Below are 25,161 nucleotides of genomic sequence, written 5' to 3'. Positions count from 1 at the left end.
AAGCCCTCCCCTTCCTCTCAGCCACCCTGCACTTACATTTCAAGGTGGCGAGGTCGGAATCGTACCAAGAGTTGCACTTGAAGGTAGGCTTCAGATGGATTCTCATGACAGGGGCAAGGATGTCCAGAGTAGGAGGAGCAGAGAAGGGAGTGGGAAAGGCATCCACTGACACTCGCTTCATCAGCCGAATGACCAAGAAGGAAGGTGGCAGTGCTGGGGAAGGCTTTGCTCGAGGGGGAAGAGGTTTCAAGTGAGAAAAGACCAGAAAGTGCTCATCCAGGAAAGAAGAGTGGTGGGAGGATTAGAGAGGGGGTGTCTAAGGAAATGAGAACATCCAAAGTGTGTCCAGCAGCGTGTGTGGGACCAGAGGGCAGAATGGAAAGGGAGAGAGAGTCGCATAGGCTGAGGAAAAGCCCAGAAGAGATATTAGAAGCATGGAGGTGGATGTTGAGGTCTGAGAGGAGGAGAAGTTGAGAGGTCAAGGCAAGGAGGGAAGAAGAGAGGTCATCCCATTCTGCGTGGAAGAGGGAGACCTTACCAGGTCACCTGTAGATGGTGGCCACAGTCAGAGAAAGGCCAGGAGAGATAGAGAGCCTGCAGACCAGGCATTCAAAGTAGGAGTAGGCCTGCATAGGAATGACAGAAGCAGGGACCCGTTCCGGAAAGATCAGGGCCACTCCACCTACGGGTCAGTTGGGTCTGGACTCAGAGAGGATCTTGTAGCACTCAGGGAGGAGAGTGTCAAAATTTGTGACAGAGCTGGCTGTGAACCATGTCTCGGTGAGAGTGAGGACATCCAGGTTAAGGTCGAGGAGGTGGCAGATGTCAGCTGAATGTTTGACAGCAGAGCAATAGTTGAGAGTAGCTACATTAAGCAGGTTGCCACATTTGAAAGACTTCCGGGGTGGGGTGCAGAAGCGGGGTACATCCAGCGGAGTCGGTAGAAGGGCCAGAGAGTGGGTATAGGCAGTAGATGGAGGTGGCATACTGACCTGAAAGGCGGAGGAGGTGGTTGCCAGAGAGGTGGCAGAGGAGGAAGGATTTGGCAGAGGGGGCAGAGAGGTGTTAGATGGAGTGTCAGGAGAAGGGACGAAATTGATGAGACATGAGAGACATCTATCAAGAAGGAGGATATTGGGCTGATAGCCCTGGACCATGATGGTACCATTTAGATAAACATTGATGATGGTCATGGAAGATTGGAAAGGAGCCAAGAGGACCTCCCGCCAGGTGCCACTGTTAATGGAAGAGCAGGAAAAAAGAGAGAAAACATAGACCATATGCATGGTCCATAGGTCCGGAGAGGGAACGACAAAGAGATTGTCTGTTAGAGTTTGTGCTGATGTGGGTAACAGCGAAAGGTAGACCAGGGTTGGAGACCAGGATATCCCTCTTGAACCTTTTCCTTCCAGAATTAGTGAAGGGATAGGATAGGAGATAGAGTAGCAGTTTGATAAGATGGGAGAGATTGAGAGCACCATAGAGCGTGCGAGGAGGCAAGAAGGGTGATTAAGGGAGGAAAAGAAGCACAGCCCACAACCGTGCACCACAGGAAGCACCAGAGGGGGGGGTTCACACAGAAGGAGGCACACGGGAGACAACAAGAAGGCAACACACCACAGGGGAACACAGGAGCAATGTGGGCAGAAGACAGGGAGGACGGAACACTGCAATAACACCTAGATTTTACTTTCCTAGAGAGATATGAGAGATGGCCAAGCAATACAGTTCACTGAGATGCTTATGAGTGGTGCGATAAGAAAAATAAAGTGATTAGAAGTTTTGGTCAGTTTAGTGGGGTGCAGTGATTGCTGCCCCCATGACCCACCGCACTTACTTTAACAGTCACAGCAGGTTGACGGCTGCAGGCTTCTTGCTTGCGAGGGTGACACCGCAGACACCACCTGGAGCTGCTTCTGTGGACCTGTCCTTTGCCTGCTTCTGTGGACGATGGACATGGTCTCAGGACCGGTCACGTATGCCATTGTGACAGACTGGGGCATGACCACGATTTGCATGATGGGTTAGTCTGCAAGTGGTGTGAACGACATGCATGCCATGGGTTGGGGTCCTAACTGGAGTCAGCGGTAGGGTTGGCCATGATGGCGGTGGAACAGCAAAGTCATTCAGTGGCACAGGGTGTTTCCCCTTCGACTTTGTAAACTGGTCATCAATTACAGTGGGGGCAAGGAGCCTCCCAGGCTAAACACAACTTGTGTTGTGACCCAATAACAGTGGCTGTGCATAATTCATGCTCACTGTACGCTGTGTTTTAGGTGTGTGTGTGTGTGTGTGATGCATTCTAGCAACAAAGAAATTGAAATATCACTCATTTTCATGTTATCCTGCAGAAAGGTCTGAGAGTTACTCCTCTCTGTTTTATCCATCAGCTGCAGATCATCATGAGTAGAATGATACTGTCATGTCCTACTCCCCACTCACCCTGCTAGCCTTTGTGGGGGAAATGACTCCTCTGGGTACAGGTGAATTTTATGAGATGGGTTTTGGCACTTAGATGAACAAAGAAAGGTCGGTGGAAGAACGAGTGTGTTTGAATAACAGCAGCAATGCACTCCTTGATGGAGAGGATGGGGAGGACATGCCTGATCAAGAGGGGAGAGGTTAATTGGATGAGAGAGCAGGGTTGGATGATTTAATGAATGTGGCGCTGGGAGTAGATGGTTGACGTGGACATTAATTGGGGCAGGAAAGAGCTGTTAAAGCACTAGATGGGCAGAAAAATGGACGGATGGTCCATTAGAGATCCCATAACAATTAAGGGGGGCTTCCTGGGAGAGGCCTGCAGCAGACCAGAACAAGCGCTGCAGGGCTGTTTATCCTTAACAGGCATATCACACCTGGTGCTCAGAAGGTTCAGCAGGAGAGAGCCTCTCAAATTGGGGTGTTGTGTGAGGATACGGTGGGGGCGAGGCTGTCTCTGGCTTTCAGCAGTAGGTTATGTTCAGGTTTGAAATTGAAAGGGTGGGGGGGTCAAAGGGCGCGATGCCCGGGCCGTCGCATGACGGTTCCTGGTGGTGTGTAGCGAGTCTCGGGAGGATAGCTTATGGGCAACGTGCTCGCCTTGGAAGCAAGACGTCACGGAGCACCACAGGTCCGATATCCGGGTCAGCGCTTAGAAACCTCTGGGTATTAAGCGCGTTATAAATAACCTTTCATATCATATCATTCATATAGACCATTGGCTTCCACCATTGTATGCACAATAATTATTAAGCTCTGGAAGGACATCATAATGCATCATTCTTTATTTCAAGTCATTTGTGCTACATATTCCTTGCAAAGTGAAACCCGAGTGAAAAGTGGTTTTGAGGCGATGCATTTATGATGTTCATGTTCCTTTGCCTGTCTTTCTTTTTATTCTGAAAATATAAGTTTTTTGCATTTCCTAAGTTTCAAAGTGTAAGCATTTCATCTAAGTGCCCACATGACTCAGTTTTGCACCATTTATTCTTGTACTTTTAAAAGAGGGTATTTTTAATAGCAAGCACTCCAGAGCGGGAATTATGTTGGCGGTAGCATAACCTTAAATATCTTCTCAAGAACTCAAGCCGGAGGGGTTGGTGGGTACTTAACCAGACTCCTGGGACCTCTGTGAAGGTCCATGGCCAATCATCTTAGGGCACCCTACCCTGTGAAGGTACATAAGCACTCACCTAAGGGAATCCTACCTATCCTGTGAAGGTACATGACCACTCACCTAAGGGCACTCTACCCTGTGAAGGTACATGAGCACTCACCTAAGGGAATCCTACCTACCCTGTGAAGGTACATGACCACTCACCTAAGGGCACTCTACCCTGTGAAGGTACATGAGCACTCACCTAAGGGAATCCTACCTACCCTGTGAAGGTACATGACCACTCACCTAAGGGCACTCTACCCTGTGAAGGTACATGGTCTCTCACCTAAGGGAATCCTACCATGTGAAGGTACATGGTCTCTCACCTAAGGGAATCCTACCCTGTGAAGGTACATGAGCACTCACCTAAGGGAATCCTACCTACCCTGTGAAGGTACATGACCACTCACCTAAGGGAATCCTACCATGTGAAGGTACATGGTCTCTCACCTAAGGGAACCCTAACCTGTGAAGGTACATGGCCGCTCACCTAAGGGCACCCTACCATGTGAAGGCAGATGGCCACTCACCTAAGGGCATCCTGCCCTGTGAAGGTCCATGGTCACTCACCTAAGGGAATCCTACCCTGTGAAGGTACATGACCACTCCCTTAAGGGCACCCTACCCTGTGAAGGTACATGGTCTCTCACCTAAGGGCACCCTACCACGTGAAGGTATATGGCCACTCACCTTAAGGCACTGTACCCTGTGAAGATACAAGGCCACTCACCTAAGGGCACCCTACCCTGTGAAGGTACATGGCCACTCACCTTTGGGCACCTTTCTCTGGGAAGGTACATGGCCACACACCCAGTGACTCCCTACTCTTTGAAGGTACGTGGCGGTACACCTTAGGGAACCCTACTTTGGGAACAGGCCACACACCTTACGGTGCCCTAATCAGTGAAGGTGCATGGCCACACAGGTTTGGCCACCGAACTCTTGGAAGAAACATCGCCAAACACCTTAAAGTGACCTACTCTGGGAAGGTATATGCCCACACACCTTAGGGTGCCCTACTCTGGGAAGGTGCATGGCCACACAGGTTAGGGCACCCTACGCCGGTAAGTACATGGCCACACACCCAGGGACTCCCTACTTTGTGAAGGTGCATGGCCACACCCCTTAGGTCACCCTATTCTGGGAAGGTTAATGGCCACACACCTTATGGTGCCCCACTCTGGAAAGGTGCATGGCCACACACCTTCACTTCGGGCACCCTAACTTGGGAAAATACATGGACACAAACCTTAGGGCACCCTACTTTGTCAAGGTACAAGGCATCAGACCTTGGGCCAACCTACTCTGTGAAGGTACATGGCTATACACCTTGGGGCACCCTACTCGGGGAAGATAAATGGCCACACAACTTAGGGCACCTTACTCAGGGAAGATACATGGCTACACACGTTAGGGTGCCCTACTCTGTGAAGGTACATGGCCACACACCTTGGGGCACACTACTCGGGGAAGATACATGGCCACACACCTTGGGGCACACTACTCGGGGAAGATACATGGCCACACACCTTGGAGCTCCCTACTTTGTGAAGGTACATGGACACACTCCTTGGGGCACCATACTCGGGGACGATACATGGCCACACACCTTGGGGCTCCCTACTTTGTGAAAGTAAATGGCCACAGACCTTAGGGCGCCATACACTGGGAAGATACATACCCACAGAACTTAGGGCTCCCTACGGTGTGCAGGTACATGGCCACACACCTTTGGGCACCCTACTCTGGGAAGATACATAGCCACACAACTTAGGGCGCCCTACGCTGTGCAGGTACATGGCCACACAACTTGGGGCACCCTACTCGTGGCAGATATATGGCCACACACCTTGGGCGCTCCCTACTTTGTGAAGTTAAATGGCCACTCACCTTAGGGCACCCTACACTGGGAAGTTACATAGCCACACATCTTAGTGCGCCCTATGCTGCGAAGGTACTTGGCCACACACCTTGGGGCACCCTACTTTGTGAATGTGCATGGCTGCACACTGTGAGCTGTGCTCTAGGTCATGCTCTCTCCTCTTCCACAGTGAAGTAATGTGGCCACATTCTTTCCATTTACCTTTTCCTCCCCTTCTGTAACGGTGTCTGAAAACAAAACTCACATGAGGCACGACAACCACTTTCTAACTGCGCCCTGTCTACTACTAATATCTATTGGTGACTTGGCTGCTTAAACACAGGGTAAGATGGCCATGCCTGATGCCACCTAGTGAGAACCAACTAAATGCCACAAAGGTCCCATGAACGTAAAACCATAAGTCAATCAATTTTAGGCAAATCAGTATTGCTTCAGAGAAATTGCAATACGTTCCTAAATTATCTCATAGAAGTCCTATTCCTTTTGCGTACCAATATGTGATAGGCTATTTATAACGCACTTAATACCCAGAGATTTCTAAGTGCGCACCCGGGGATTGAAGCTATATTGCTCTGTGTCGTCTTGCTTCCAAGGCGAGTATGTTGCCCTTGAACTATCCTCCCGAGGCTGGGTTTAATAATCTTTTGTAAAGCAGAAAGAAAGAACATGAATTACAGCCAACACGTGTTTCGACCCTGCAGGTCTTTCTCAAGGCTCAATCGTAACTTAGAAATACATTCTGAAAAGTTTGCCGTGTAATACAGCCCACGCTGTTCAGGATTTGTCTAATTTCATAGACAGTAGAATTACTGGTCAAATTGATAATCCATGTGCCAGTGTATAGCACAGATTGCCATGGTAAAATGCTGAATACTTCTGTATCTGAAAACAAAGTCACGTGGTCCCTCCTCTTCATCTGTCAACATCTTTGACCCCATTATCTGGACTTTCTTCACCTCCCTTGTCACAGTTCCACCTTTCTCACTGTAGTGTACTCAATCCATTGACATGTCTAACTCCAAGGCCAACTGTTAGAGTTAAGATGGCCACTGACTGAGTTGCAAGCTTCCCCGAAATTGTAGTTCTCCGCTATGTCTTTATGGTTTTGAAAACATGCTTCAGGTATGTGTGACGATACAGGTAGTGTCATTTCAAGAATATTCTTTTCCTCTGGCTTTCTATGAAGTCTGGAGCGAAGGAAGCTTTCTGTCTTACTCACTAAGCTGATGCTTAGTGATGTATGGGTAGATCCCCCAAGCAATCTTTCAACTGGGTAAGTGGCGTACCCAGGCCTCAATGTATACCTCTCACCCTTACATTAGTAGTGTGGGCGGGTCTGGTCTCACATCAAAGAAGAGTGACTCTGCTCTTCCTTCTTTCCCTCAAAGCCATAACAGCATGAGTGAAAGTTGATCAAAATGTCAACAGAGTCATTGCCCAGTGGGAGGGCATACTAATGAAACACTCATAGAGAGTAAAGAAAGGACTTGTGATTTAGTCCTCTGCCTGGAAGGGGATAGTAGGGGCCAGTTAGTACTGCAAGTTGCTTGACGCTAGGCTCAAGGCCAGTGTCAGGAAGATCCCCTAGCTGATCCGACGATAACACAAACAGGAGGATCATCACAAGAGGAAGTGTCTGGTCACCACCACTCCTAGGAACATCATTGCAAGGCCAGCGGTGGATCTGTTAAGCCCTCCAGCGAAATAGGTATTACACAATCAATCTGCATTTCCAATTCCCAGATGCTTACACTGCCTCCAAATAAAGCCTGCCTATTCACTAACACGGATGAGGTAGAGAAGAGCAACTATGAGCAACTTGCACCGGGTCATAGTCTAACCTCACAGGGGGCTTATGCAAAAAGCATCATGTGTGTCTCACAAACAGAGGACAGAGGTGTGGCAGAAGCAAAGAGAGCCAGTAGAGAGCTGCACTGGTTACCTGTGGCCAGTAAGACTGGTTTTAAGACACTGTGTATGGTCCACAAAGCCCTCCATCACAATGGACTAGCTTTTTTCTACGATGCTTGGATCGTCCTCGGCTAATCTGCTGGTAGTGCCGAAGATCAACCATCAGCGATGGTGCGGCAATCTTTCGACTTTCTTGCTCCTAGGCTATGGAACAATCTTCCGCCCTTTCTACCGGCGATGCCGAATCACATTGGGTTTCGTTGCAGGCTGAAGACGTTGTTATTTCCAAGATAGAGACTGATAATTGGCCTGATAGGAATCTGCCAGTTGGTGTTTGTTGCCAGGGAAACAGGAGGAACCCCCTTTAAGGAGGAAGGACTCGGGCCAACGGGAGGGAATGGGAGGTCGGAAGAAGAGGGAAGAAGAGGAGGGACAGTGGGAGAAAGGAGACAGTTGGAGTTAAGACGAATAAAACGAAGGTTGAACCGAAGTACGGATCCGGCGTGATGTGTGTTGAGCGTGTGAGAGGCCCAGTGAAGGGCAGAACAGTGTTGTTGTTTGTTTGATGTTGTTAGCGCCTCGATGCCTCCTCCGAGGCAATGAGTTGCGCTTTACGAATCTACTACCATACGATACCAGTACGAGTGACCTGCTCCAAGCAGGAACCCTAGGGGAATACAAATCTAGATGGTGGCATCCATGCTTGATGCCTCGACCCGTGGACTATCGATGCAGACGTGTTCAGAGCTGTGCAGACATGGGGGAATTAAATCACAGTTCTATGCAGCCAGTGCCACAGCTCTGCTCCAGAATGCCCACATGTGAAAGCAGGAAACCTTCTCGTACTGCCAATTATCCGGTTCCATGTAATAATGTCTCCTGACAAAAAAGTTGCGGTTTTATGCGTAGTCATTATTACATTGAACATGCGGCGGATGACCCCGCTACCCCCACATTTTTTTTTCTTTTTACATAGAGAGCAAGGGACATCCCTGCAACCCGTCCCCATACATAATGCCACCATATATAATGTCACCAATGGCTTTTCCCGTATGTATGTATGTATGTATGTATGTATGGGGACATTGTTACCTGATACCAATTATCGAGACGTTCAGAGTATTATAGGGGAAAGCTGAACAGAGCAGTATGGGAGTTTGGAATGTGTTTGGTGGAGGCTGGAGGCTGGAGGCTAGAGCAGATGGAGCAAGAGCAGAAGGCAACGAGCTGAGAAATGAGACGGGAGTGAGAAGAGAGAAGAGAAACACCAGAATGTTGGAGAAAAGAGGAGGTAAAGGAGGAACATCAGGAGGTGTGTGAGAAGAGAGGAGAGGAAGAGAGGGAGACACACCAGGAGTTTAGGAAAGTGAGAAGGAGCCGGCGATGAAAGGAGAAAAGGGACATCAAGAGGCCAACAGAGGAGGCAGAAGAGATGAAGAAAGGCACACAGAAGGGCACATTAACCCCAGAGACAACTGAGTGCTCAGAGTGGGACAGAGGCAAACCCTGAGACTGACCAGGGGGATCCATAGACGGGTGAAGCAGGGACACATGTTGATGGATCGAGGGGGTGAAGGTGAAGCAGATAGAGCAGGGGTGTCAAACATAGGTCCTGTAGGCCAGATCAGGTCCCTGAGGCCCCTTCCTCAGGCCCTCTTCATGATCACTGCACGTTGCATAGTCACGTGCTCTGACAGGTGAGAGCAATGACAAGGTTCCCCTGAGTCTTCAGTTTCTGCATCAGGAGAAAAGTGATGTCACCAGAAGCTGAATTAGAGCAGGTCATCCCCACTGAACTAAACGCAAAAGCACCTGGAAAGGATGGGCTATTGAAGCAAGGTAACCAACGCCATGACGATGAACGAAGATGCAGCCAACCAAATGAGGGCATAGGAATAACAAGTAACAGCTACTTTCTTTCAAGCAAAAGCCGAATGGAATTCGTTTCTGCAGCCACCCCTCCGGGATGTGGGACCACAAATGAAGGGAGAAGACAATTAGTCTGAGCACGAGGAGACCCACACACATGCCCCATACAAGAGCATTGTTGCTTGGAACCTAAGCTCCCCAGTAATCTACATGTGAAACTGTCCAATATCTGACACCACTATGAATCAAGGATCATTATTAAACATCCAGATTCTGTTCTTTTGGGGATCGAACACAGAACTGCCACTGCATCGCCATTTATAGTCTAACTTCAAAACAAAGTGAAATTACAAGAAAAGGGAGGGATTCCCTCCAGAAAGGCCCACAACAAGGACTATGAAAAATGTTGACATATTCGTCATTTTTGTAAATTAAGAAGAAATGAATACTGTGTGACAATCTTGAAGCTCCTGCAGAGTGTAGGGCACTGGTCTAAGCCCAATACACAAAACATGACATAGAGAAAAGTTCCTGGCTACCTCGCGAATGTATATTCGGAAAAATTGATTTCCACGCTAGTTGTGGTTGGTACAGTGTAGGTTTTTTATTTTAGTGTGGACTCATAGTCCTAGGGGTGGTCAACTGATACGTGTTTCTACCTCGTGGGTCTTTATCAAGGCTAAGGTATGAATGGTATGTGTGGCCCCGGGAGGGGTTCCCTGGGTATTGTTTTTTTTTTTTTAGCAGGTCCTGTGTGTTCACAATTTTGGTCCTGGATGGGCCTATGGCTATATTTAGAAGTCCCAGCCAATCGAATGCTGCTTCGCTGTATACTAAACTGACATGTCAAGCTAGAGGGCAATAGAATCTTAAATTTACACTACTTTTTAACTATCCCCATGGTGGGGGTTCTAGGACAGTGAAATAATTGTGGTCATACCTTGAAATATATTAAGATTGACAGGTCACTTTCATGGTGGAATCGTGCAGCTTAAGTACTAATACAAGCACTTTGTGTGTGATACTTTTACAGATTTATAGATTGTTTTTTATTCATTTTTGTATTTTTATAATATTTTATTTTTGCATGAGTAAAATTGAATAAACAATGTTAACGTTATTATACAATCCTCCTTTTTAGGAAAGAGCCAATCCAATCACTCCAATCTTACTATGTGTACTAGATAGTATTTTGAGTCCAGGAGGTCTCTGACTGGTCCTCATTCGAGCGAAAGCTGAATTCCCTAGACGGTCTATACACAACAAAATTAAAAAATCAGATAATAAACTTGCATCATAAAATTTAATTATAGATGTAGTTTAAGACCGGCTCTTCCAAACCCTTTAATAGTTTAAGATGGTTCCATTTCTACTTGGATTTTTTCCAATACGGGAGTGAATCCGATCTTGCGTCAGTGATGACATGGCAGAAGTACAGATGTATTTGCTGCGCACCCAATGTCTCCATGTAGAGCATCATTATCTGATGGGAACAAGCCTCGGGAGAACAGCTCGGGAGGCTAGGTCAGGGCAATGCGCCTTGCCTTGGAGACAAGACTGTGCAAATCGATCCCCGGGTCCGTGCTTAGAAACCTCTGGGTATTAAGTGTGTTATAAATAACCAATTAAAACAAAATAAATCTCCTGCCTTGAAATGCTCTTGTGCGCTACGGTACTCTGGCATCTGAACAATTGCAATATTTTCTGTGTTCCCCTACAGATGTTTATTTTTTTAAACCTATGGCCTTTAATCGAATTTCTCCAGGAGTTTGTGCTGTAGAAAGCACTGTTTTGTGGGAGGAATCCCTCTTCAGAACTCCCCAGAGTGGTTTCAGGCTAGCGCGATTCTTACTGCAGTAATCGCTTGCACTAACTACATTAATAATTCACCAGTTTTGTCTTATTACGGTTATAATTTTCATAGATTCGGTGGTGGGTCCCACTAGATGTGCTTTTCAATCGAAACTGGCCCCTATCTGATTGAGAGTGACATTCCTAAAGTACATAGAGAAGAGGAAGACAAGGGAATCCGAGGAATTCCCAAAGGCACGTGGATGGGATTCCAGGAGGAGAGAGAGTGGAGCGGGAGCGGGCTGGTGGGGCGGGTAACCAGGATCCTAGGAAAAGGAGGTGGGATAGTGTCCTAGGGGCAAGCAACTGGAATTTCTGGGGTGGGTGGCCACCTGACCGCTTGTGGGAGACCATCTCAGATTCAAGATTGTGAAATTGATCTAGCAAATGAGCACCACTCTACACCTGACAGCAGGAGGCGGTCTCTGCACTAGGCACACGCTACCTAATGATACAGCGAAAAAAGTGGGAGGGGCCCTGAGAATCCGAACAAGGACAGCGAGAGATGCTCTTGGCTTAGAACCTTCACATTTTCTCTACAGTCAAGCTGGTAAATACACCCTCTTAAACATTCTAGATCTCTATTTCTGGTGTAGTGCCTTTTGTGGGAAGCACTCGGCTCCACACAATTGAAGGTAGCTGCATAAGGGGAATGATTGTGACGCACAATGAGCAGGCTCAGGCAGAGGATCAACCTAGCCACTCCGGATGCCAGCCATGCGGCGGGGGCTCCAACACAGAGGTTCTGCAAGGACAGGAAGGCTTCTAGGGAGCAGCAAGACTGCAGGCATGTAGATTTCAGAAATTAAGGCCATAGTTTCAAGCACTGAAGATCATAGGGAAGCAGCATAGGAGGCCAACAAGGCTCTTTCCAGCAAGACAGAGGCAGGAGACTTCCAAAGCAGGACAAGGCCCACAGCAGCATCAGGAGACACCCATCTCTCTGCTAGAGCTTGCAGGTCAGAATGGTACAGGGCCGCCACCAAATGGATACATTCACATAGGTGGTGACTAAACTAGTCCACCAGTCCACCGCATGAAACATTCAGCTTTGGTGTCCAGCCAGTCTAGGCTGGTCAGCCAATCTTCCATACACTCAGCTGCACCCACGCAGAAGGGAAATGGGAAGTCCAGGAGACAGTAATTCAATTTAAACTAAATAAGGCAGTCTCTAGCGAAGACTTTGCAGGCTCCAAAAGGGCCTACAAAGGCATAATGATAATTGCCTTTCCCTTGTGACCACGAAAAAAAAGGAATGGCCACAAAACAAAATGGAGGTGTTTCAGGGCTTTTAAAATGTACTATTTTCTCAGTGGCTACTTTATATGGGCATTTGACTATTTCTGTGGTACAAGGTGAGGGGGAGACCCTTCTCGTGAGCCACAGAGGTGAGGCTGCTACCCAATATTACCCCTGGGGGTGGTACTCAGTGGGTGGATGTCATGGGGAAGGATTCCTCCTCTGGGATTCAGAAAGAACATCATGGGCCAACGTGGTATTCCCACAACTCATCCATCTCTTTCACAACTCCCTCCTTACCTTCCTCTAGTCCTGAACGCCTCCAGGGTCGGATTGGCCCCTCGGCCTTTCGGCCCGTGGCCAGGCCGAAATCGTCCCTAGGGAGTGGGGGCTGGATTCTGGCCATGCCAGGGCCGGTTTGAAAATTTGAAAAAATAAATATTTTTTTTTTTAATAAAAATGCTTTTCATCCTTCTTAGGTCAATAAATGAGTGCCAACACAGGTTGGGTGATATTGTATGCATATTTGTTCTATAAAAAAGAGCATAAGCGTAAGTGCTATACAATAACATATTATCATTTGGCCTTGGACGTCTGCTTGGATTCACAGTAATTTGGTGTAATTAGGAACAATGCTATTTGATGCCACGTCCTGTTGTGTCAAGGGGTGAAAGGTCGAAGTCTCTCCTAAGAGTATCCCCCCATGAAGACTCAGTGAGAACTCCCTTGAGCTGGAGGTAGAGGAAGGGTGACAGCTTGCCCAGCCCCAGGGTCTCCTCCAGGTCCAGTAGGGGCATAAAGGATCCTCCCACCCACAAGTGACCAGCCCTGGTAAGTCCTGCCTCGTAACATTGTTAGAAGGCGGCTGGTTTTGCCACCTTGGCTATAAACGAGGGGGCCCAAATGCAACTCAGCGGAGAGGGCCAAGTTGTGAGCCACCTGTAGCAGCCTCCTTCCTTCCAGATCGACCACAAGACCCCCAGCACTGGGTGGTGTAAGACCCATCTCGGGGCATGCGATCTTGGGAACCATAGCCATTCATCCAGCGTGACCGGGGCGAGTAACTTGTTATCCATCACCACCCACTGCTTTTCTGTCCCCGGATTGAAGTGGTCCGTAAGAATTCTCACTTGGGCTGCCTTATAGTATGTTTCGAAGTCTGGGAACTCCACCCCTCCGTCCTCCTGAGGCCTCGTTAGGACCTCGTGTGAAATCCTGTGCTTCTTGCCCGCCCAGAGGAATATAAGGAGAGTGCGTTATATTGCAGTTAGAAAGGTATTAGGCACCTGGATGGGGAGCATCTGGGACAGGAATAGGAACTTGGGGAGGACTACCATTTTGATCAGAGTGAGGCGTGCCATCCACGAGAACCCTGAGCCCCCCATCTCTCCATATCCCTTTTGACTTCTGTCCAGAGTGGGGTGAAGTTGTTGGGGAAGAGGTCCGTGGGGTTGGCTGTGACCTAGACTCCTGGGTAACGAAACCCGTCCCTCTGAAATCGAAAGGGGAGCTCTCCCACATATTCTGTCTCAGTTTCCGATAACTGCCCCCCTATGAATGCCACCAATTTACCCAGATTAACCTTGAATCCCGAGAGGTCTCCATAGCGCGCCAATCCTCGCAAGACATGGCGGACCGTTTGCGAGGGTGTAGTGATGTAGAGGAGTGCGTCGTCGGCAAATAGGCTTATTTTACAGTGGGAGGCACCTATCCATACTCCATTGATTGTTTCATCATTCCGAACAGAGACCACCCAGGGTTCCATGACCAAGGCATAGATCAGGGGGGATAGTGGACAGCCTTGTCTCATTCCTCTTTCTAGTGGGAAAACCTCTGATTCAGTTCCATTAGCGACCACCTTGGCAGAATGGGCGGAGTATAGTGCTGACATCCATCCCAACCATCTTTGTCCCATCCCTATCGCAGAGAAGACCTCCCTCATGAATCCCCAACTAACCCTGTCAAAGGCCTTCTCAGCATCAAGTGACAGCAGTAGAGCACCTTCATCCCGGACCATCTTTGAGTTTAGTACATGGAGGGTCTTGCGCATGCTGTCAGAGCCTTGTCTATTGAGGATGGATCCTACCTGGTCTGGGTTGACCAGGCGCGGTAGGCACTTCTCTAATCGGGTAGCCAGGATCCTGGCAAAGATCTTGGCATCGAGGTTCAGGAGAGAAATTGGCCTGTACGATCCGCAATCTGTCAGGTCTCTGCCCGGTTTGGGTATTACCGTGATGAGCGTCTGCAGAAACGTGGGCGGGATTGTGTCTTGATTTCTAATTTGGTTGAACAATTTAGCTAGGGGCTCCATAAGGGTGTGTTGATATTGTTTATAGAAGTCCGCCGTGTATCCATCTCCCCCGGGGCCTTCCCCACTTTTAATCTCTTAATGGTGGCCTCGACCTCCTCTCCCGTTATGTCCCCCTCCAGTTCTTGTAATTCCACCTCAGTCAGTTGGGGTAGTGGGTGTTCCGCTAAATATGCCCGGATCTCCTACAATGATTCCCCCCCCTGCTTTGAGTAGAGCTTCCTGTAAAAATGTGCAAAGCAGCCCACTATTTCCTCCTTTTTGTTGCGCACGTTACCCCCCTCATCCCTGGTGGGTCCCACCCTTCTCTCCATTCTACATCCCCTGGCTCTGCACGCCAGCAGAGTCCCCACTTTGTCCCCCCTTTCATAGTATCTTTGGTGTATGTATCTCAATTTCTTAACCACCTCCCCTATGAGGACTGTGTGCAGTGCTTGTCTTTTCTCTTGCATCTCTACCAGGAGTGTCTCCCTGTTTTCCCCGGTGAGGTCGAGCCTTGCACAGAGCGCTTTTAACACTGCTTGTATCTGGTTTTCAATGAGCCCTCTCTCCCGCTTGCGCCTGGTGCCTTCGGCTATGAGGAGACCCCAGAAAGTAGCCTTTGCTGCCTCCCACACCGTCACCATGTCGGTTTTCCCATTGTCATTTGCCTCAAAGTAGGCTACCTTCTCATTCCTTAGGTAGTCTCTGAATACTGGGTCTCTCAAGAGTGTATCATTACAGCGCCAACGTGATGATATCGGGGACAGGGGCAATGACCAACTCGCCACCAATAGCTTGTGGTCCGACCATGTTATTGCTTCCACCTTGGGGAGCGTGGCGACCCCTCCACCTTCCTCTGAGGTTAAGAGCAGGTCGATTCTCGTATAGGTGTAGTGTGGGGGAGAGAAAAACGTGTAACCCCCGGACCCGGGCAAGCCGCACGCCATACATCCACCCAGTAGTGTTCTTTCAGAAGGGTCTGTAGTGCTAAATTATCTTTGGTAACACCTTTTGACCCCACTCCTCTAGCCGTCCACCCATCCAGTTTGAGGTCCATAATGAGATTGAAATCACCACCCAATACCATGGCCCCCTCCGCCCATTCGTCCATTACCCCAAAGATCTGGGACAGAAACCGTATTTGGCCTGAGTTGGGTGCGTAAAGGGTGGCCAAAGTGAGGAGTTCGCCCTCGCAAATGCCTTTGATCCCCAGGAATCGCCCCCCAAAGCCCCTCTTGGTTTCTATGTTGGTGAGGTGGAATGTCTTGTTCAAAAGTATCCCCACCCCTTCCTTCTTTGAGCTCCTATGGGATGTCGGTGCTCCCGATTTCCTTTCCTCTAATGGGCAACTCTTTCCCTTGTTTATAGTGGGTTTCCTGTAAGAAAAGTGCCATTAGCTGTTGTTTGCAGAACATGTTACTGGTCAGGGATCTTTTGTTTTGGGATTTCAAACCCTTGACATTGAGTATGCCTATCCTTCCTTTAATCATTGTCGTCCTTGGTATCTTTCTCTTTCTGCACCTTCATTTGGTTTCGATATGGGACCTGTTGTGAAGCCCGGAGCCCTGGCTCGATCTTGCTGACCCTTCCCTTAACCCCCCTAAATGTCTCCCTCGTACCTCTTTCATTGGTCTACCCCCACCCTCCCGCCCTCTCCCACCCCACCCTCATTCCCTCCCCCCTTTTCCCTCCCCATTGTAAGGCGTTCGTCTACGTCCCCCAACACTTTGTCGGGGTTGGTTAACGAACCACCAAGGTCTCTACCCCAGCCCCGGGTAGATAAGGTGTGTGGGGTTCCCTTTCCCTTCATCATGTGTAAGGTGATCCCACGTTATCCTCGACATGAGTGACCAAAGCGGGATCTATAAATTGCGATCCCCTCCCCTAGCACATAATATGGAACTTGTACCCTGTATATGAGACTGTGAACAATTTGGTCGTCCTTCAAGTAACAACTGGCCTCGTAACCTTCAGTGCCAAACATAGTGCCAACGTATCGTGTGGTTATGGAACCTCGGGGCCCCGGCCCAAAACATCATGGGGGCCCTCACTTGGCGCCGCCATCCTGGAAAGGAACTTTAACGGTTCCTGGGAAATAGTACCATGGTCACTTCAGGTGTCCCTCAGAGGCTGTTGACGGATGTCTGGTTTTTTGGAACTTGCGGGCTCCCTTAACCTTCGCTTTACCACTGGGGTTATCCAGTCTTCCGGGATCCCGTGGGGCTCTCGCAAGTCTCCTTCTTGGGTGCCTGAGTAGCCAACCCGGTCGCTCACCAGGTCCTCCGTGACCCGTTGGATGTCCTCCTCTGAGACCAGATGATGTCTCTCCCCCATCCATTCGAATGCCAAGTAAAAGGGGTGGCCCAAGTGGTATCTGACCCCCTTCCCCTGAAGCCATCTGGTGAGATTACCGCACTTCTTCCTCATCAGCAAGGTGAGTGCTGAGAGGTCCTGGAAAATAGCCACCTTAGAGTCCCGATATTGGATATTTCTGAGGTTCCTGGTTTTCTCGAGGATCTTGGCTTTGTCCTTGTAGTAGTGCAGCTGGGCCAGCACAGAGCGAGGACCCTTGCCTACCCCTCCAGCACGGTGGACTCTGTCGAGTTTGATCTCACCATCGGCCTTCACCCCAGGACAATCAGTATAATGTCATGCACCTTGCTCTCCACGCCCTGTGGGCTTTCGCCCTCGGATTCCATCAAGCCAAAAGTATGCAGGTTGTTTCTCCTCTCCCTGTTTTCCATGTCATCCACCTTGAACCGTAGTTCCTCCTCACAATGTTGTACCTCCTGGAACCTCACTTCCATTTGATTCACCAGAAGCGCCGTGGAGAGCTGGTTATTTTTGACTCCTTCAATGCGATCTTCCAGGGTGGTGACGTTTGTTGTGAGGTCCGCCAGCTTCTCCCCCATGTCAGTTCCTATTCCTCTGATTTCTTCCAGGATTGTTTGGATGTTGTTTTGGATGGCCCCGAGATCCAGGGCCGGTGCAGATGGGCCTCTGGAGGCCATCCCTTCCTCAATAGTCTGGAATCGGTACCTAGAGAGGGTTTCCCTCCAGTTCATGGGAGTCGTGCCTGGGCCAGGTGGGCGGGATGGCAGTTGCGGTTCCAAAGGGAGCTCCTCAAGGATGTGTCCGTGGCATGGGGCGTTGGGGCGCCACACCCGTTCGGGGCCTCGGGGGTGGTGTAACCCGTTAAGCAGGTAGAAAAAAGTGCTTGTAGTGTCCATGCTCGGGGTCCCTGGGTGGGGGCTGTGATTTCTTATTTTAGCGTCCCTGGTCTGGGCCCGTGGGCATGTTGGGTCACCGCCTCAGAGTGAGACCCTGGGTACGCCAGGGGTTTGAGACTTGCTGGCAGTGTTGCAGGACTCCTGGGGCTGCCCCGCGGTCAGTGGGGCATATAAGGTGGCAGTCCCCTGAGAATTAAGGCCCGGATGTCAAACTGTATGCTGGGGGGTCCTCGTGCAGGCACTTTATGCGTGTTTGCTGGGCCGCGCCTGTGTGGGCAGCAATGGGGGCCTCAAAAATCCAATGTCCCACTGAGGCAGCGCCCACCCTTCTCCTCACCTTTCTCCATAGGGTTGTATGTGCTGGGGGTGTCTGGGCGCTCTCCCGCGTCGGCCCAGATGGTGATGGGCCCCCCTGTGAGCGGAGCAGGCCGCGCCGTGGGGCACCCATGCCGTTCGCGGGTTTTTGCTGCTGCCTCCGTAAGGCTGTGGATGCAGGCCTCAGCTGATGCAGCCCCAGGCGGGTGAGGGCCTCCAGGAGGGGCGCGGGCTCAAACACCGAGAGTTGCACCACTTGATCTCACGCTACGGGGCCTCTTGTCATTCCATTCATGATGGCCCGGGAGTGCTGGTGGCAAGTTTGTTTGCCTTCACAGGGGCTCTGCGTCTCCACAGCGGGTGCCGGCATCGCTGCACATTGCCTGAGGCACGCTGTTGGGCGAGGGGGAGCTCCAAAGCTCTGTCGGTGTTTCTCCGCTTTGGGGTCACCTACGAACTTGGGGATTGTTTCCTCCGGTGCGGTGTGGGTTCACCGTTCAGGATCGTGTGCTCTTTCACGGGATGGGGCCCATTCTCCGTGATTTCTCTGTTGTTTTCCCGGGGCCGGTCGTGGAGCTAACGGCTCAGGCAGCCATCATGCCTGCGTCCCCTGGTGGCGTCCCCTAGATTTCCTTTTGATGACTTTCATGGTTTCATTCTGAATGACCAGACATTGGTCTATACAGTCTTTATTTGCTCCAGTAATGAGGCATTTCCATGGTCCAGTCTTGGGAGAACTGTAGCTCTAGCGATGGTGGTGCAGTTTTTTTTTTCATTTAACATTGGTCTCATGTGCCTGCGTAACCTTTGGTAGTATCGGCGGTTCTTTTTTATATATGCTACATAGGTGTCGACCCCGAGAGTGGGCTCTAAGTACACACCTAAAGTTTTCACTTTATCAGAGACCGAAATAGTTGAGTTTTTTGTGCTGAACAAGGCGTAATCCGAATTGAGTTTGGCCCTAGCCTGGGGTGAGTCAAATATCATAAGCTCTGTTTTTCTGCTATTTAGACATAGCCAATTCGCTTGCATCCAGGCCTCAATTATATTGTAGATGTTTGCAACCTTAAAGCTGTCTGTGCTGTGGCACCCGCTTAGCTCTACTATCAGCTGGGTGTCATCAGCAAAATTGGTAAATAGCACCCCAAAGTTGTTAAGAAGGATGCAAAGACAGCAGAGGTATAGATTAAATAAGAGGGGGGACAAGCTTGCCCCCTGGGGCACACCATAGTTTATGCGTAGAGGCTTAAAGGACTCATCTCCCCAATATAAATTAGAGCTTCTTTCCGCGAGGAAGGAGGAAATCCAATCTATAGGCTCCTGGGAGCAGTTTCCCGATTTTTCCAATGCTTCTTGAAGTTTATGGTGGTCTAGCAGATCAAAGGCTGCTGATAAATCTAAGAGAATCAACATGCCAGCTTTACCTTTATCCAGGATATTCAGCATTCTGGTCTGAAGGTGGAGCAGTGCAGTTTCAGTGCTGCGCGAGCCTCTGAAACCAGATTGTTGTGGGTGAAGCAGATTATTTTTGTCCACATGAGTTTGAAACTGTTTAGTCGCTGCTTTGTATAGGATTATTAATAATAGTTTACAATTAGTTATCGGGAGAAGATTTGCTGGGTCCTGTTGGTCAAGTCCTGGTTTTTTGACTAGCGGTGTGACGGTCACTACTTTAATTGCTGCTGGAACCTTTTGCCTCTAAAAGAGCCATTAACCATTCTACAAAAGAGTGGGGCGAATATGTCTATGTTTTCCAGGAGGATTTTAGGGGGCAGAATGTTCTCTGAGCAGGTTGTCTGTCGGGCAGTGGAGAGAAGCTTCCTCATATCCTCTATAGAGAGTGGGTTAAACTTAAACATTTCCCTGCATAAGGTGATAGGTTCTGCATCATTCAAGGAAGATTGTGCTTGAGTGGAGACCTGACAGAGGTCAATGGCCTTGCAAGCTTTTTGGATTTTTTCATGGAAAGCAATTTGGACCTTCGCACAGTCCTCCTGTGAGGGTTGAAAGGGAGGTGAAAGGGATGGTGGTTTTTCCACTGATTTTAGGATTTGGAAGAGCTTTCCCATGGAGTTGGAGGCTGTGGAGATATGCTTGTTATAAAAGTTTTTCTTGGCTTCAGTCAATGTTTCCTTGTATTGTTTATCTAGTTCTTTCCATTTTTTTTCTCCTTTTCCATTTGGCTTTTTAGCCACTGTCTTTCTAATTTCCTTTTCCCTTTTTTCAAATACTTAATTCAGTGAGACCGAAGCAGAGCCACCAGAAGACATAAAAAGACCTGCGAAGGAGGCGACCAACCGAGAGCCCCAAAAGATGGTGAGGGTCTGCCAGATGAACTCTTGGTCTTGAGAGAGCACACTATAGAGGGGTCTGGGACCCGCAGATAAGAAGCCAATACCAAGGGGTCGGGGACCCTTGTGTGAGAAATCATTGTGAAAGGGTCGGGGACCCAAAAGTCAAGAAATAAACATGAAGGGCTGTGGGACCTGTGTGTGAGAAACAATTGTGTAGCGGTCTGGGACCCAAGGTATTCCCTGTCTAGAGAGTACTCCAGGGTTGCCTGTTGAACTATCAAACCACTGTGAAGGGGTCTGGGACCAAAGGCATTCCCTGTCTGGAGGACAGCCAAAAGAAGCCTGAGAAAGGCCAGGGGAAAGGACACATTTCCCCAATCACATTGAACTGCCAAAAGAAGCCTGAGAAAGGCCTAGGGAAGGAAGACATTCCCCAACCATATTGAGCTGCCATAAGAAGCCTGAAAAAGTCCAGGGGAAGGAAGACATTCCCCCAATCACATTGAATTGCCAAGAGAAGCCTGAGAAAGGCCAGGGGAAAGGACACATTCCCCCAATCACATTGAACTGCCAAGAGAAGCCTGAGAAAGACCAGGGGAAAGGACGCATTACACCAATCACATTGAACTGCCAAGAGAAGCCTGAGAAAGACCAGGGGAAATGACACATTCCCCCAATCACATTGAACTGCCAAGAGAAGCCTGAGAAAGACCAGGGGAAAGGATGCATTACCCCAATCACATTGAACTGCCAAGAGAAGCCTGAGAAAGACCAGGGGAAAGGACAAATTCCCCCAATCACATTGAACTGCCAAGAGAAGCCTGAGAAAGGCCAGGGGAAGGGAGACATCCCCCAATCACATTGAACTGCCAAGAGAAGCCTGAGAAAAGTCAGGGGAAGGGAGACATCCCCCCAATCACATTGGACTGCCAAAAGAAGCCTGAGAAAGGCCAGGGGAAAGGACGAATTCACCCAATCACATTGAACTGCCAAGAGAAGCCTGAGAAAGGCCAGGGGAAGGAAGACATTCTCCCAACCATATTGAGCTGCCATAAGAAGCCTGAGAAAGTCCAGGGGAAGGAAGACATTCCCTCAATCACATTGAACTGCCAAGAGAAGCCTGAGAAAGGCCAGGGGAAAGGATGCATTCCCCCAATCACATTGAACTGCCAAGAGAAGCCTGAGAAAGACCAGGGGAAAGGACAAATTCCCCCAATCACATTGAACTGCCAAGAGAAGCCTGAGAAAAGTCAGGGGAAGGGAGACATCCCCCCCAATCACATTGGACTGCCAAAAGAAGCCTGAGAAAGGCCAGGGGAAAGGACAAATTCCCCCAATCACATTGAACTGCCAAAAGAAGCCTGAGAAAGGCCTAGGGAAGGAAGACATTCCCCCAATCACATTGAACTGCCAAAAGAAGCCTGAGAAAGGCCAGGGGAAAGGACAAATTCCCCCAATCACATTGAACTACCAAAAGAAGCCTGAGAAAGGCCAGGGGAAAGGACAAATTCCCCCAATCACATTGAACTGCCATAAGAAGCCTGAAAAAGTCCAGGGGAAGGAAGACATTCCCCCAATCACATTGAATTGCCAAGAGAAGCCTGAGAAAGGCCAGGGGAAAGGACACATTCCCCCAATCACATTGAACTGCCAAGAGAAGCCTTAGAAAGACCAGGGGAAAGGACGCATTACACCAATCACATTGAACTGCCAAGAGAAGCCTGAGAAAGGCCAGGGGAAAGGACAAATTCCCCCAATCACATTGAACTACCAAAAGAAGCCTGAGAAAGGCCAGGGGAAAGGACAAATTCCCCCAATCACATTGAACTGCCATAAGAAGCCTGAAAAAGTCCAGGGGAAGGAAGACATTCCCCCAATCACATTGAATTGCCAAGAGAAGCCTGAGAAAGGCCAGGGGAAAGGACACATTCCCCCAATCACATTGAACTGCCAAGAGAAGCCTTAGAAAGACCAGGGGAAAGGACGCATTACACCAATCACATTGAACTGCCAAGAGAAGCCTGAGAAAGACCAGGGGAAATTACACATTCCCCCAATCACATTGAACTGCCAAGAGAAGCCTGAGAAAGACCAGGGGAAAGGATGCATTACCCCAATCACATTGAACTGCCATAAGAAGCCTGAGAAAAGTCAGGGGAAGGGAGACATCCCCCCAATCACATTGGACTGCCAAAAGAAGCCTGAGAAAGGCCAGGGAAAAGGACAATTTCCCCCAATCACATTGAACTGCCAAAAGAAGCCTGAGAAAGGCCTAGGGAAGGAAGACATTCCCCAACCATATTGAGCTGCCATAAGAAGCCTAAAAAAGTCCAGGGGAAGGAAGACATTCCCCCAATCACATTGAATTGCCAAGAGAAGCCTGAGAAAGGCCAGGGGAAAGGACACATTCCCCCAATCAAATTGAACTGCCAAGAGAAGCCTGAGAAAGACCAGGGGAAAGGACGCATTACACCAATCACATTGAACTGCCAAGAGAAGCCTGAGAAAGACCAGGGGAAATGACACATTCCCCCAATCACATTGAACTGCCAAGAGAAGCCTGAGAAAGACCAGGGGAAAGGATGCATTACCCCAATCACATTGAACTGCCAAGAGAAGCCTGAAAAAGACCAGGGGAAAGGACACATTCCCCCAATCACATTGAACTGCCAAGAGAAGCCTGAGAAAGGCCAGGGGAATGGAGACATCCCCCAATCACATTGACCTGCCAAGAGAAGCCTGAGAAAAGTCAGGGGAAGGGAGACATCCCCCCAATCACATTGGACTGCCAATAGAAGCCTGAGAAAGGCCAGGGGAAAGGACACATTTCCCCAATCACATTGAACTGCCAAAAGAAGCCTGAGAAAGGCCTAGGGAAGGAAGACATTCCCCAACCATATTGAGCTGCCATAAGAAGCCTGAAAAAGTCCAGGGGAAGGAAGACATTCCCCCAATCACATTGAATTGCCAAGAGAAGCCTGAGAAAGGCCAGGGGAAAGGACACATTCCCCCAATCACATTGAACTGCCAAGAGAAGCCTGAGAAAGACCAGGGGAAAGGATGCATTACCCCAATCACATTGAACTGCCAAGAGAAGCCTGAGAAAGACCAGGGGAAAGGACACATTTCCCCAATCACATTGAACTGCCAAGAGAAGCCTGAGAAAGGCCAGGGGAAGGGAGACATCCCCCAATCACATTGAACTGCCAAGAGAAGCCTGAGAAAAGTCAGGGGAAGGGAGACATCCCCCCAATCACATTGGACTGCCAAAAGAAGCCTGAGAAAGGCCAGGGGAAAGGAAACATTCCCCCAATCACATTGAACTGCAAAGAGAAGCCTGAGAAAGACCAGGGGAAAGGACACATTCCCCCAATCACATTGAACTGCCAAGAGAAGCCTGAGAAAGACCAGGGGAAAGGATGCATTCCCCCAATCACATTGAACTGCCAAGAGAAGCCTGAGAAAGACCAGGGGAAGGGAGACATTCCCCAACCATATTGAGCTGCCATAAGAAGCCTGAAAAAGTCCAGGGGAAGGAAGACATTCCCCCAATCACATTGAATTGCCAAGAGAAGCCTGAGAAAGGCCAGGGGAAAGGACACATTCCCCCAATCACATTGAACTGCCAAGAGAAGCCTGAGAAAGACCAGGGGAAAGGATGCATTACCCCAATCACATTGAACTGCCAAGAGAAGCCTGAGAAAGACCAGGGGAAAGGACACATTTCCCCAATCACATTGAACTGCCAAGAGAAGCCTGAGAAAGGCCAGGGGAAGGGAGACATCCCCCAATCACATTGAACTGCCAAGAGAAGCCTGAGAAAAGTCAGGGGAAGGGAGACATCCCCCCAATCACATTGGACTGCCAAAAGAAGCCTGAGAAAGGCCAGGGGAAAGGAAACATTCCCCCAATCACATTGAACTGCAAAGAGAAGCCTGAGAAAGACCAGGGGAAAGGACACATTCCCCCAATCACATTGAACTGCCAAGAGAAGCCTGAGAAAGACCAGGGGAAAGGATGCATTCCCCCAATCACATTGAACTGCCAAGAGAAGCCTGAGAAAGACCAGGGGAAGGGAGACATTCCCCAACCATATTGAGCTGCCAAGAGAAGCCTGACAAAGGCCAGGGAAAAGGATACATTCCCCCAACCACATTTAACTGCCAAGAAGAAGCCTGAGAAATCCCAGGGGAAGGGAGACGTTCCCCCTACTTTGTGAACTATGCCCGTCCAAAACAAGGATCTCAGTCTTCTGGAGCCAGAAGAGACAAATCTAGTTTAGTTTGGTTATAAGTGTAAGTTATCTGTAGTATCTGAACTGGGTCATGTGCACTGATGCAGGCAGCAGAATGTGGTGATGTAGCCTGGAACCTCATGGGGCATCAAGCTTCCAGGACTGTCAGCTGGGACTCCGGATGGGAGATCTGAATAGAGAGGGTGCATACTGATTAGCTCCTACCTCCCTTTCCTAGCTAGCCCAGAAACATCAATAAAGACTACTTTCCATATATATATATATATATATATGCCTCCAGTGTCATCTCTTCAAACCCAGAACCCAGATGCTACAAGTGGCGACGAGGATGTTCTTCCAAATGAGTGCAGTGGGTCCAGAGATGACAGAAATCTGCCCAGATGGT

The sequence above is a fragment of the Ambystoma mexicanum genome, chromosome 14 (genome assembly GCF_040938575.1).
Source record: "Ambystoma mexicanum isolate Mex_15411 chromosome 14, UKY_AmexF1_1, whole genome shotgun sequence".
Classification (NCBI taxonomy): Eukaryota; Metazoa; Chordata; class Amphibia; order Caudata; family Ambystomatidae; genus Ambystoma; species Ambystoma mexicanum.
The sequence above is the reverse complement of the archived record's forward strand: the minus strand, read 5'-3'. Positions refer to the sequence as shown.